The 15794-nt window shown below is 35.4% G+C and overlaps 1 long non-coding RNA gene across 1 annotated transcript in view; it reads left to right on the top strand.

Moving 5' to 3' along the window:
• Window positions 1-712: 712 nt before the first annotated feature.
• The window catches only part of LOC309857108, a 40574-nt gene continuing 25492 nt past the window's right edge, over window positions 713-15794 (top strand). Inside the window, exons 1-2 of the long non-coding RNA XR_014307483.1 lie at window positions 713-802; window positions 5550-5607. This is a non-coding gene — a long non-coding RNA (uncharacterized lncRNA). The remainder of the gene's footprint in view (window positions 803-5549; window positions 5608-15794) is intronic.

The raw sequence follows: 15794 nt of genomic DNA, 5'->3' as shown, positions 1-15794 counted from the left end.
GCTAAACCTTTCCTTCTTGCAAGAAATAAAGGGAAATTGACCTCTTCTTCCTTCTATTGTGTTACACACTGCTAAGGAAAATTAGGCTATGTTAAAACTTATTGAGAAATTCTACAACACACGGTATTGAATTAACCAAATATAATAATGGCCTAGTTTGAACATTAGAAAGTTTCCCCTAACCACATTCCCATCTCTATATCCCATTCCCTATCATCTTAGTAACCCTTGATTGGAATCCTTGGGTACAGGAAATATTCATTTTGGTGGTAATAATAATAATACTCTTTTATTTTAAACCTATGTCGTTTCGAATTAGTTATCTCAAATCTCAAATTTATTTTTTTCCTGCCTCTGTAAGAAACTTAAAAAAAAAAAAAAAAGAATCTTGCCCTGACAGCAGTTAAATTAACTGACGTCCTTGGTGTTCATCTACATCTATCTATTCGATTCGCCTCTAGGCTTTTGCCAGCTGTTACAAGTTCTGCCTCATGGCTCACGCTTGACATTGCTGTTGGCATGTAGCTCTTCTTTCATTGTCACAGAGGTATTGCTCCTCCTGTCACTGCCAATCTTCCACTGCAGTCCTCATGTCATTGCTGGGACAGCTCTCACAGAAGTGACTGAGGCACTCTTCTACTTAAGAGACTCTACTGCTCTCTTACTGACTTCTGTCTTCCTAAGTCAAGAAACTCATCTTATCCCCTGGTCAGGAGATATTTGAGTGTCATCAGACATCATGTGCTAGAAGATATTCTTCTTTTGTGTCCTTAGTGAGCAAGCATCTCTATTCTCATTTCAGGTAAGTTTCCTCATTCATCTACAAGCACTATCTAATAGGGTGGAGTGGTCCTGTCCATTCCTGACACTTATTAAAGAGATTTTACCTCAAATCTTAACCCTACATCTTTCCATGTATTTTTTTTTCCCCTTATGGGAAGTCTATCTGGTATACATGGACTACCTAGAAATCATGATGGCCCATGCATGCCTCCCCGTGGAAATGCAGAACAGTTTCTTTCCTGGGGCCAGAAAAAGAAAATGTGCACTTTATTTCAAGGGTGGCATCTGTGCTTTAAAAATTTTTATATCTCCACAGAAAGCATTATTTTGTCTCACTTACAGTATTTATGTATATACCAAACATATATATATATAATATGAATCAACCTTATTTATAAATCAATTATATTTGTATAAGTATATATGAGATACCTAAGTAGAAAATCTCACAAAACTCTCTCAATAATGTTTCTCACCTTATTTAAGCCTTTCACTAATCCACAATTAAAATTTTATCACCTCCTATATAAGAAAATATTATTGATGTTTGGACACATTCCACAGTTGGTTTCTCTAAGTCACTGTGAAATGCATTGCATGATACTTACTAAAATTACATGATACATATTAAAATATCAGAAATAAATCATTGTTATAAAAATAAAAATAAAATCCTAGAGATCGGTTTTAAAAACTGAGATCAATTTTATAAGCCTATTTATCGATTTTAGAGAGTGCAAGAGCACGTGTGAGTGGAGTGAAGGGAGAGACAGGGGCAGAGACTCTCAAGCAGAGTCCTTGCAAAGCAAAGAGCCCAACACGGGGCTCTGTCCCATGATCCATGAGATCACAACCTGAGCTGAAATCAAGAGTCGGTGCTCAACCGACTGAGCCACCCACACACTGCTAATTAGTTTTAAAATTTTAATAATAGTGGTTTTTTTTTAGATTTTTACAGACGAAAGATATTAATTAAAGACACTTACGGACATATGAAAAAGTACAAAGAACACATTATCAATATCTAAAATTCCATTTCATAGATATAACCATTGCTAATTTCCTCTTCCAGGTAGATTCATACCTGTACCCACAAATATTCCCAACAACTAGAATCTTACTGAAACTACTTATTTACATACTTAGTGCAACCATTTTTTTTCTATTTAAGTATTGTGAGCTTTTTCTTCATTTATTTAAATTCTTCCAAGTCACAGCTTTAAAGAACAAATGCTATGGATTTTTTAATTCATAAAGTAATAAGTTATCATTTAGAAATATGTGAGGAATAAGAAAGGACCAAAGCTAGAACTAATTTAAATTAACAGAGATTAAATTAAAAAGCAAAAACTTTAACTCTATAGATGAATCTCCTATTCCCAAATTGTAACTACCTTTCTAAGTGCAGGCAATCTTCATAATCCAAATAATGTTGGGTGGTGCATTGAAAGACTGCATCAGAATTTTGAAAATGGAACAATTTTCACAGCCATTTGCCTTCAGATTATTTTTTCTAAAAAACAACATAATGGAAACTTAGCTAAAATGTCTAAGTCTTCCACCTTGAGGGAGAATTATATTAGGGTTCTCCAGAGAAACAGAACCGATAATGCAAATTTATGGAGAGATACAAAAATTGGCTCACATGGTTATGGAGGCTGAGGAGTCCCATAATGTGTGATGTGTGTTCTGGAAATCCAGGAAAGTTGGTAGCATACTTCAGTTGCAACTGAAGTTCTGAGAAACAGGGGAACTAGTGTTGGAGTCCAAAGACTAGGCCAGGGGCTCCGTTGTCAGAAGAAGATGGATGCCCCAGCTCAGGCAAAGAGAGAGAGAAAACTTGCCCTTCCTTTGTCTTTTTATTTCATTCAAGCTCTCAGTGGGTTGGATAATGCCATCCACATTGGTGAGACTGGTTCTCTTAACTCAGTCCACCAAATCAACTGCTAATCTCTTCCAGAAACACCTTCAGAGACACACTCAGAAAAGCATTTCATGGGCTATTTGGGTATCCTTTAGCCCAGTCAAGTTGACATATAGAATTAACCATCCCCAGGATTAAGCTTAATACTTGAAAAAGCTTAGATGATACCTGTACCTACCCACTCACTTCATTCAGGGCAGATACCTTCTGTTCCCCTCTAGGGTCAACTACAGTGCTTTGGGGAGCTCTGCTGTGGAAATTTAAAAAGTAACCTTAATCAATATTGATGAAGCCCTTTTCTGTATATAATATTCCTTAATCTAAGCCAACTTTTTGACTATGAGAAAATAACAATTAAGGAAAATTAATTTTCAGAAAAAGGAGTGTAATCTATCAAGGAAATTGGTTCTCACTGAAGCAGAAATAAGTCTGGAAATAAGCTAGTACTTTGAAAATACTGTAAGTATATAGTTATATTATGTATTCATATATTTATATTATATAGTATAAATATATGCTTAAATATATAATACATATTATATACCTAGTTATATAAATATATATAATGTATATAATATATAAGAAATATTTAATTAGTATCTTAAGTGAGAACACAAAGTATTTGTAAGACAGGAGTATTCAGCTACAAAGACAGAAAAATTGCATTTTTAAATTAACCAATGTCTTTGACATTTATGGAGAAAACTGCTAGTAGGGTTTGTCTACGAGGCATATGTTAATTTAGATTTCAAGGAATGAGGTAGGGAAGGGCATCTGAAATGAAAACAGAAATAGAACTGGGAAATAGCACAAAAAACGACCAGTGAAAGAACAGTCAAGGAAAAGAGGCTGAAAATGAAAAGTTATTGGCCTGCCTGAAAACCCATTAAAAAAAAAAAAAAAGGCCACTTTGGTGGGTGAGAGCAATATTGGTAGAGGAAATCAAAGAGGAAGCCTGGGGTTAGACTCTAGGAACTTGCAGGTCCCGTAAGAATTTGAATCTTCTTACGACTAATGGTACATCACTGAAGGAAAAAGGAAAGGATCTGATTTGTGGAAAACAGACATGAGGAAGGGCAACAGTGGAGTCTATTTAGGAAGCTAGTTTTTTTTTTTTTTTAAAGGAAGCTAGTTTTTAGCCAGTTTAAAAGGAGATAGTGGTTTAGACTAGAAGGGGCAGTGGAGATCAAGGTGAATGCCAGCTATATGTAGAAACAGAATTGGTAGGAATTTTCGGTGACTTGGTTATAGAGAAGGTATCAACAAATCAGAATAGGAAATTCAGGAAGATAATCTGTTATTTAGAGAAATTTGGTAAATTATAAAGATGATAATTCAGATCCAAGATGCAGAAATTAACCTCAGTGGATTGGAACAATTGACTCATGATTTGGAAAAATAAATTATACACCCATCTGACATTACTTATATATCTCAGATGTATGAAATATTAAAGGTTTAAATTTTATAGCTACAGGAGAATATAAAAGATAATTTTTATAAAATTTGGTAAATAAAACCTTTCTAATTGTGACATAAACCCAGAAGCCACATGGGAAAACCTGGGCAGAACTGTATATGTACAGACTAAAAACATCTGTACAGCAATAAACACCCCAAAGTTGAAAGAATGGAAATACCTCAACATATATGGCACCCAAAGGATCTCTTTTTATAACATATGAGCTGAATGTAATCAAGTACATGAAAATAAAAATGATAGGAAAAAGCATAATCAATTGTATGCCTGTGATATGTGTGCTAAACATGTCATGTACATTATTTATTCTGTTCTTTACAAAACATCTATCTATGACATAGGAACTATTTGAATCTTCACTCTACAGGTGAGGAAACTGAAGCTCAGTATGGTTAAGTGATCTCCTCAGGATTACACAACCATGGTATTCTATATTTCATGCTTATACAGCAGTTGTGAAATTAAATTTAATGCTCCGCTTTATATTCTGCTCTGGCATATTATACTATACTGTTAAATCCCATCTTATCCTTTCCTATCTCATCTTATTCTATACCATATTCAACTCTACTGTGCTGTACTAAAGACGCTATAGTATACTATTCCAGCTTCAACATGGTTGAAAGCAAAAATACTTCTTTTTATAACATATACATATGATATCTCTCCTACCCATTGGGAAAAAGTGTATTTCCTATTTCTAATATATCCTCTGTGTCTATGTCACACACACACACACACACACACACACACACAGAAACATTGCCTAATATTTGCTAGCAGCACTATAGAGATTATTTAATGAGTAATAGCTTTTTATTAAATTGTGCTGAGCACTGTTTATTATGATTGTATATTTTGAACATGAATTCACTTTTATATATCATAACAATAAATGATATGCACAGATAGTCTGAAGGCAGGCAGTCCAAGAAAATAATTATTCTATCTTAAGATGTTTTATTGACTTGATGAACTAAAAAAAATTAATATACTCCTCAATAATAAATGCATTGCTCTCCTGAAGTGACAACATTCCTCACTATAAAATTATTAATTTACTGGCTTCATAATGATTTTGAAATCATCATTTATATACTACAGTGCTGCATAAGCATTTAAACATTACTAATTATTTTATGATCAGATTAAAGAGCACAGTTTTTATTACTTGAATGAATGTACTTCTACAATTTATCACCGAACTCTTAAAATATTTATCCTACACTCAACAGAAATACTTTATTACATGTAAATATTCTCTAGAGGAAATAGACAGACTAATTATAGTTCAGCTTCAACAAAAATAGAAATGAAAATGGAACTTAATAGTTTTGTCCTTGTATTTCCTTTACATAAAAGGGAGAAGCTAGCTGGGTGACTTGGCTGTCATGTGCTGTGAGACTGATCACCTTATCAGGTAATTTATTAGGTCCTCATCAGCAGAATCTATTGTTGCTCCAGCCAAAACATTTGATTTGGCAGAAGCAATAGATGCAAAGCCTCGCATTTATGAGTTTACTAGAGATGTACTTTTTTAATTTAAAAGAAATATGCTTTGATTGATAGCTCAAGTTTGGTCTATAAAAAGATTTGGGAGATAACTGTTCATAAGCATTTCTTAGGCTTATATATTTGGATTTAAATAACCTTCCCTAAAGATCCTGTTTATAACTGTTGCCAAGTATTTAAAATTTATAATAAAAACACAGTATTCTTTTGAAGTAGAATCCCTCCTGTTTTATGGCATCAATTTCTGGCATGAGGCCAACAAATTGCTGTTTGAATATAAATAGATTTCTTCCAATAGCTAAAATTGTCAAAAGTATTTTCATTTTTGGTGGTCTAGCAAATATTATTATATGACAATACTCATAATGTGCCTGATGCTGTAAGATAGTGTAATATTATTCTAACCTATGGAATGAGAGATGAGTTAAACAAGTCTGTAAAATACCATTTGATGTCCTCCAGTGGCCACATGAATTACAACAACATAAGAGATATAATTCTTTTGGCAGAGCATCCTATTTAGTTTCTTTATGGCATGTTATTTTTCCCGGGCCTGATGCAGTTGAGGACAGAACTGAGAACAAGGAAAAGCTAAAGTCTTCACGATACGTATCTGATTGGTTGCTTGAAGAACTCAAACACTGTACATGTGTTGTTACAATCCAGGGCATGGCACAGAGCTGAGTGTACCGCTAATGATCAGAGGATATTAAGGTTGTCTTCTTAATCACAAATGAGAATAATCCATGTAGCTATATTGAAAGCTAAAACATCAATGTGCGATTTAATTTGGGAAATCTTTCTCTTTGTAGATGAGGGACTATATAATTTAATGTGTGCTAACATAAGCCAGAACAAAGTTTCTGGAGGGCTAAGAATATATATATTTTTCTTTTTTCTAACTCACATGTTATTATAAGCAAAGGACCTAATTTTCTCTACTCTGATTCTACATCAAAAAAGTTTTTTTTTAAGTTATATATTTGGATTGCCTTCTATAATCAGTTTGTCTGGCTTTCTTCTTTCCCTCTCATTTCTAGTCCCTCTAGAGAAAAAATAAAGAACACTAAATACAGCCCTCAAGCCTTTATTTAGCTTATAGGTAGGTACTTATTGACTATACACTGTTTGTAAAGCATTGTTTTAGTAGTCGTACTTTTTTTAAGATTTTATTTATTTATTTGACAGATAGAGATCACAAGTAGGCAGAGAGGCAGGCAGAGAGAGAGAGAGAGAGGAGGAAGCAGGCTCCCTGCTGAGCAGAATGCCCAATGCAAGACTCAATCCCAGGACCCTGGAATCATGAACGGAGTCGAAGGCAGAGGCTTTAACCCACTGAGCCACCTAGGTACCCCAGTAGTTGTACTTTTAATCACAGCCCTGCACGTTTAGATCTTAGTATAAACTGGAACAATTCTTCCCAATTATTGAAGAAGTCATTTTTTTCTTCTTATAAAAGGAAGTGTGTTAGGAACAACTTGAGCCAAAGAAGAAATATATATATATATGTAAGGACCTATTTAGAAACTGTCCCTGCTCCCCTTCCCCTAGGGGATTTACTTGGAGACTAGTCCCAGAAACCAGCTTCAGGTAACAAAGCCCAGATACAAAGGTGGGTCAGGTGGAGACATCGATCAGTGGGGGGTGGGGGGATACATATTGTCTCCCTGGTTACCAAGGAGTAGGGGCCCTGCCCTTTGGGAGCCTTTTTGGCGCTAGTCTCAATCAAGGTGTAATAGGCTGGTTCAAATGTCTACTAGGGTAAATTGTAACTCAGTTGGTCACCTAGCATCATTGTGGAGTTTCCTGTGTGTGTTACAATCTCATTGGCCACCTGTGCGTGGCCAAGCCTGACCGCATGGCCTTTGCCCTTAAAAGCTAGTCTGTGAAACAGAGAAGTGTTGCCCTCTTGTAAGAGGTGCGTCCCGAATGTTCAGTTAGCTTTTTGATGCTTGGCGCGAAATAAAGCTTTGCTTGATCTTCGCTTTGTATCAGTTTCGCTCCTTTAATCATGGACCCATTATTAGGGCATAACTATATATATATATATATGTATATATATATATATATATATATATAATCAAAAGAATGATCACTGTCTTAAATTTTGAATTCAGGAAAAAATACTTATAAGAATACAATACAGGGACGCCTGGGTGGCTCAGTTGGTTAAGCAGGTGCCTTCAGCTCAGGTCATGATCCTGGCATCCTGGGATCGAGTCCCACATCGGGCTCCTTGCTCCGTAGGGAACCTGCTTCTCCCTCTGCCTCTGCCTGCCACTGTCTGCCTGTGCTTGCTCTCGCTCTCTCTCTCTGACAAATAAATAAATAAAATCGTTAAAAAAAAAAAGAATACAATACAAAGGATGTAACATCTTAACAGTAAGAAAAGGAGTTATGGAATGATTTGATTGAATTTTGTTAAAGAATTTCAGACTAGTATTTCTCATATATATGTCATATTTATCTCCTTTGAATACAAAGTAGAATCCAACCTTAGCAAAAAATTCAGTGTCTGTATGTCTGTCACTACTGCCTTAGAGAAGGTTTATTTTTCTAAAACATGGCTTCCTACTACTTACAACATAAAATCCAAATCTTTGCAAAATATCTAAGGCCAATTAATATCTATTTTACATCTATACACTTTCCCAGGCCATATACATAATTTTGTAAGCCCTATCTGTTATTTCCTGGTGATGGTCCAGATTTTGCTGCACTATTTCTTAACCAATATTCTCTCATTTAAGAGGAATGTTCCTTCTCTAACCTCACTCACCAAAATCTAGTAAATTCTTCAGCATTTGGATCAAATATGACCTGTACAATTCCTTTTCATTTCTTCCTATTAGAAATAATCTTTTCTTTTCAAAATTCAATTGTACTTGTTAAAATATATATATTTTCTTAATTATACTAGTAACACCAGGTTTTGACTTACATAAAGAAGGCAAGACTGAGGCTTGCTGGGGGGAGGGGGTTTGGGAGAAGGGGGTGGGATTATGGACATTGCGGAGGGTATGTGCTTTGGTGAGTGCTGTGAAGTGTGTAAACCTGGTGATTCACAGACCTGTACCCCTGGGGATAAAAATATATGTTTATAAAAAAAAAAAAAAAAAAAGAAAGGACCAATACCCAACTTTTGTAGCAACACGGACGGGACTGGAAGAGATTATTATGCTGAGTGAAATAAGTCAAGCAGAGAGAGTCAATTATCATATGGTTTCACTTATTTGTGGAGCATAACAAATAGCATGGAGGACATGGGGAGTTAGAGAGGAGAAGGGAGTTGGGGGAAATTGGAAGGGGAGGTGAACCATGAGAGACTATGGACTCTGAAAAACAATCTGAGGGTTTTGAAGGGGTGGGGGGTGGGAGGTTGGGGTACTAGGTGGTGGGTATTATAAAGGGCACGAATTGCATGGAGCACTGGGTGTGGTGAAAAATAATGAATACTGTTATGCTGAAAATAAAAAATAAATTAAAAAAAAAAAGAAAAAAAAAAAAAAAAAAGAAGGCAAGACTAGATAGGATGGCAACGCTGACCATACCACCTAGTTAGGAACAGTCCATTTGGAGAATTCTCAAGTTAGTAGGGACCCTGGTTGCAGCTTCTCAGTATACAGTGCAATTATTAAAAAAAAAAAAAAAAAAAAAAAAAAGCTTTAGACTATTGCTGTTTGTTTGTTTGTTTGTTTGTTTTAGCTCAATGGCAATACATACATATTATTTGCCTCCGAATTCTTTAGTCACCTACCAGAATCCTTGAACATATGGATATTTTATACATGTGCATATATGGTTTTTTAGTTCAGGCATCACAAATGATTCCCATGACTCTTTCACGTTACGGAATCCTCAGAAAGTAGAAAGGTGAGCACTGTAGATACTCGGGTAACTCATGGAAAATGAAAAAAAAGACAACAACAAACCACAAACAGAATTTCCTTTGGTCCAATCACTGATAGAGCTGCAGGCTTTTAATTAAAAAAAAAGAAAGAAAGAAAGAAAAAAAAATCAGCCAGCAAACTCCTTAAATAATTGTGAAGTTCAGTTCTGAGCACTGTAGAAAAAGCACACTTTTATGTGGCTGAAAATCACTGAAACAAAAGAAAGGGAAAACCAACCAAACAAACCTAAACTTCATAATCATATAGATATCAATATTTTATTTTGATCTGCTAATTAAAAATCTAATCAACATTTGGTCTATTATATTTCTTATGTTAAATTAAAGCATTTCACCCTCTTAAATTGCAAATGTTGATTCTTACTCCCTTTGCTTTGCTTGAAAAGATTCTGAATAAAGAGTACAGTGGAATAAATATATATTATCTGCATGTTATTAAAGCTTATGTTTGAAGTACATGACTTCAGTCCAAAAAATTCCCTCTTGTGCCATTTGCAGAATTAGTGTAAGGCAGTAAGTAAAACAACAAGGACAGTTAGTTCTATGTTTACAAAGCGAGCACCTCATTTGGCAAAGAATAAAGATGAAACTCTGGGCAGGAACTGAAGACATAATGAGGTAACTGGAGAATTTCATGGTCTCAAGCATTTAAATAAATTAATTACATTAATGATCATGTAAATGGGTGATCATAAATGAATTCCTGATAATATTAAAACCCCCATAATGTACCTCAGAAAGACTATGCACGCAAGCCTGGGTAGCTCAGTTAGTTAAGCAGCTGCCTTCTGCTCAGGTCATGATTACTGGGTTCCAGAGATCAGCCTAGCCTTGGGCTCCTTGTTGGGTGGGGAGCCTGCTTCTGCTTCTCCCTCTTTGCCTCTTCCTCTCTCCTCCCACCTCCATTCATGTGCTATCTATCTGTCTTAAAAAAAATTGCATCATTATACTTGATAACTTTTATTGTATAGCCTTTAGAATCGGCCTCCAAACAAATTAGATTTTAATTCTTCTAAGGATTGGATTTTACTTCAAAATCATGCAAATTTCATGGAATAGAGGTTGATTGCCTCTATTCCTCAATCTGCAGAAAGAACTAAAAATCTGTTATTTAATTAATGAACCTTATCCTTATGATAGTCAGTTATCCTGCTCATCTAATTCTTGTTTTTAGTTCTGCTAAATATATTTTGTAACTGGCAATTTCAGTTTAATGACTAACATTACACTGTTACATCTGTGTATATGTGTGGTATATATATATACATACACACACACACTATATAAAAATATATATATCATGTATATATATAGCTTATTTAATATAACTCAGTAGGAATTAGAAATTTACTCTTCATTTTCTTCATTTTCTCTTTTCTTTCTCCTTTGTTAGTAAAAGCAATTTGAATAATAATGCTAGTCAATCAACTTGAATAATAATTGAGATATGATCTATATCCCATACCAACAGACTCTTTTTAGAGGAAATAACTCCAGATGACCCTACAAGTGATGATTCAAACTTTCAGACACTGATTGCACCATGAATAAATGAGTAATATATTCATCACCCAAAGATAGTTTATTAATGAATGTAGTTTTGAATATTTTAACAAAACCCCTTATTTATGCTTCTATAACTAGCTGATATGAATGTGTTTATTTTTTAGCCTTAATGTAATGAGATCTGTTTCACATTTCCAATGGTACTAATCAGACCTAAAGAGAGAAAGTAGTCATTTAGACACTGTGGGAGAAATCTTCTATGTATATATAACCATAAAATTGTTATTATGTCAAGATATTAAGAATGTCTGATTCTCTTGGGGCCCCGGGGGGCTCAGCTGGTTAAGCATCTGACTCTTGATCTCAGCTCAGGTCTTAATCTCAGGTTCATGAGTTCGAATCCCGCATTGGGCTGCACACTGCATGTGAAGACTACTTTAAAAAAAAAAAATCCAATGCTCTCAAAGAAGGTAGATAAAAGAATTGAGTTCCAAAGGAAAAGAGGATGGACAAGAGATTTTTAAGAATACCTGAAACTTCACAGTAACTACAATTCATATGAAAGGGCATTTTTCAACTCATTTATTTTTTTTTCCTATTTTGTGTTGGGCTTATCGTGAAAAAGAGTCTGAGCCAAGTTTCATTCAAATATAAAAAAGTAGAGTTTTAAAGGCTAGCAACAATAAAGGAAAACACAAAAAAAGATAGATAAGCTATTTATACTGTGCCTTAAAAGATCCTTATAAAATTCAAACTTTTAGGGGCACCTCGGTGGCTCAGTCATTAGATATCTGCCTTTGGCTTGGGTCATGATCTCAGGGTCCTGGGATCCAGCCCTGCATCTGGCTCCCTGCTCGGCAGGAAGCCTGCTTCTCTCTCTCCCTCCCTCTCCCCCTGTTTGTATTCCCTCTCTCTGTGTCTCTCCCTGTCAAATAAAATCTTAAAAAAAATCAAACTTTTAGATGGAATGTAATCTTAAACTTAATATCTGCACTGCTTCATTGCAAATTTATTCCTCTGCCTACTGCAGTCTCCACTGCCTCTACTACTACATTGAACCTGCCCCTTCTGGGGTTACCAACTGCTCCTTGTTGATAAATTTAAGAGCATTCTTCAGTATGTACATACCTGACTTTCATTTAGCTTCCCATATCCCTCAGCAGTAAACATCCCTTTGATTTTCAAAATATCCTGTTTTCTTGCTGGTATTTCCTTGTCCTTTCATATCAGTATACTGCATTTGTGAAGGACAGCATTTTTTTTTTCTGCTCTAGAAACTAAGCACATGATTTTTTCACAAAGGGCATGGAAGGGGAATACTAATACAGCACTATAAGTATGCTGCCTGGCTTGTTAGATAATTTAGGAGCTATATATGAAGCAAGCAGAAGTTCATACTTACTGCCAAATTACATTGTGTGTGTACCCATATCTGCAGAGAAACTGGCTGAAAAGTTCAAGTATGGTAGTCAGGTTTAACTCAGAGACAGCAGAAGAAAGAACTAACCACTGAAAAGTATGTTAGGTCATTCACAGTTGCAGGGTATGTCTGTGCTTGGGGCCAGGCAGGGGAAATTTTAAGTTTCCTATTTCAACGAAATAGCTTGAGAAACAAGCATACAGTGTGAGGTGGGTAGCCACATCAATGAAGTTATGCTCAGTAGATCCCAGTGTAGTTGGCAGTGTTCAATGTTTCAATGTTTACAATGTAATATGATAATGGCACAAATCCTCAATCAGAGGAAAGACCACTTTGAAGACTTATTCTCACTGTTTTATTTAAAAGGCTCCCGTCTGACTTGGAATGCGATGCTCATACATTGGGTCTGGCTAGGTCTCCAAGAGAGTTAACAGGCCTTTACATTTTCAAGGTATAGGTGACCTTTACACTTGGGAAAGAGAGGAGATTTTCTACAGGGAAAGAATGATTTTAACGTTTGAGCCCTTTCTTAGGGTTTGAGGGGCTAAAAAGCAAAATGACTGGATGCATGGTGGGGGTGAGCCCTAAGATTGTAAAGAGCTAACTTTGACCTCTGAATCTGCTCATCCAGATGATTATGAATATTAATACCGGGGTGGGGTAAAACTGAGGAATCTCAGAGGCTAATGACTGTGTGAATAACTGCTTTAAATGTAATCAAGTGAAAGAATTTATCAGAGTGCATAAAACAAGACCCAAATATATATGTTGTTTATGAGAAATCCACCCAAATATAAATACAGGTTGAGAGAAGGAGAGACATACACCATGCTAATCTAATCAGAAGAAAACAAAAATAACTATATTAATTTCAGATAAAGCCAAACTTCAGAACAAGGGAAACTATTAGGGCTAAAGACAGTTATGTTCTTGTGGTTCATCTGGGTTACACATCAACAGTCATAAATCATGTCATAAATGTATTCATTTGGTTACTGTGTTAGTCAGGGATTGCTCACATACTACTTATGATTCAGTTATTAAGAGTAACTGATACTAAGCTCAAGATTTTTATATGACGATTGTGGCCAGATCTCTTAAAATCAATAGGGAACAAGAGAAACCTGGCTCCCTTTTGAACATGCAGCATTTAAGAAATTCTAAGGAAGAAATTTTTTTTTTAAGATTTAATTTATTTATTTGAGAGGAGAGTGAGTGAGTGAGAGAGGAACAGGAGAACAAGAGATGGGGAGATGCAGAGGGAGAGGGAAAAGCAGACTCCCTGCTGAGCAGGGCTGATCTCAGGATCTCTGGGTCATGACCTGAGCAAAAGGTAGCCCCTTGACAAACTGACCCACTCAGGCACCCCTAAGGAAGACATTTTCTGACAGCAAAGAAGGTTAAATTGTTGTTAGAAGTTGTGAAATCTTCTCTTCTGCAGGTGTTTATAAATACAATTATTTTAGATGTAATCTCATCAGAAGACAGAATGATGAATGAGGTTACTTCTTAGATTTGCCTCTTCTGATAAATTTAATATTACAGTAGCAAGTTGCCATCCTGAAGAAAATAACTGAACATTGGAAATGAAGAATAATAGGAAGGAATGACATAGATGGAATGGAGGCTTACTCTGTACTTGAGACTATTAACATGATGAAAGGCCTGCATTTTAGTACCAGACAGATATTTGTGCCCATTTCATTAAGGTCAGAAACCCACCCATTCATTCAATGATGCGTTACACACCAAATATTAAGTGGCTATAATTAATACACTTTGATAGTTGTTAGGTGCTAACAATTTTTTAAAATGCTTTTTCATAGGAGAAAATTGGGAATTAAAAAAAAAACAGTAACTAGAGTTTCTGTTGTGTTTTTTTTTTTCCAAAAACCAATATTCCCAGTTCTAATTTATTCAAAGAACTTTGTCTTGGTCAGTTAAAGCATAAGACAAAGGAAAGACAAATCTATATTTTGGATGCTTTATTTACAAATTGATACTTTCTCAGTTTCAACTGATTCTGTATCATAGCTAAATAACACTTTTTTTTTTTTAAATCACGGAGTCATGTATCTTTCCTTTTTAAAATTTTTTAAAGATTTTATTCATTTATTTGCTAGAGAGAGAGCACAAGCAAAGGGATCAGCAGGGAGAGGCAGAGGGAGAAGCAGGCTCTCTGCAGAGCAAGGAGCCAAATGCAGGACTCAATCACAAGACCCTGGGATCACGACCCTAGCCGAAGGCACCCACTTACCCAACTGAGCCACACAGGCATCCTTCTGTTTTTTAGATTATTTTCTCCCCTGCTTAATATTTTTTTTCTCGTAGTCTCTCTCACTTTTTATAAAATGTAAGCCCTTTCCTCAAGACTGTCGTCAAGACCAAGCCTCCTACTCCTACCAGTTAAATAGGATTTCCACTGAAATCTTAGAAATTGAAGCAACTAGGTATGAACCACTTATCTCCCTGGTCATAACTCTCACGCATACATACTTATGATCTAAAACAGTTTCTATCCTATAGTTTCATGGGCTGAAACCTCTTTCCATTTAGTCAATAAGGAATTAAAATGTGTTTGCTCTGTGACAAGCCTTATGAGGAGCAGTGTTTGAGGAGCAGTGTTTGAAGCCATGCTATCATGATATACTCATTGTATTTTTTGTATTTTATTTATTAACATATAATGTATTGTTTGTTTCAAGGGTACAGGTCTGTGAATCATCAGTCTTACACAATTCACAATATTCACCATAGCACATACCCTCCCCAATGTCCATCACTGCCTTCTTCCCATAATCGTCTTCAGCATTATTTTTCTCAGTTTTAGTTAATTTATTCATATCAGCCTGTGAGTAAGACTATTTTCTTTGATCTAAAATTTAAAAAAAAGTGAATTTTAATTGTTATCCCTAAACTATAAGAATCTTTGTTTCCCTTATCAATTTTCATAAAGTCAAAATCATTGTCTACTCTATTCTTACTACTTTTCAAAGTAGTTTCCATTACAACACACACACAACACAGAAAGGCACTGCTTTTGAGGAATACCAATAATTATCTTATTGCCAAAATAGACAAGCATGATATTTAAGGTTTCCTACTGAACATCTAAACCACTTTTGTAACTGTAACAGGCATTGCCTTGTGAAATGTCTCTACCCCCATAAGACAGATATATTATTATACTCTCATAATTCTCTGTTCTAGCTAGCTCTCCCTTTCACTCTAAGATTACTGGGTTCTATTCCCCCTGTGT

Source organism: Mustela nivalis, assembly GCF_964662115.1.
Source record: "Mustela nivalis genome assembly, contig: HAP1_SCAFFOLD_392, whole genome shotgun sequence".
Classification (NCBI taxonomy): domain Eukaryota; kingdom Metazoa; phylum Chordata; class Mammalia; order Carnivora; family Mustelidae; genus Mustela; species Mustela nivalis.
Note: the sequence above shows the minus strand (reverse complement) of the source record. Positions and strands in the feature narration are given on the sequence as shown.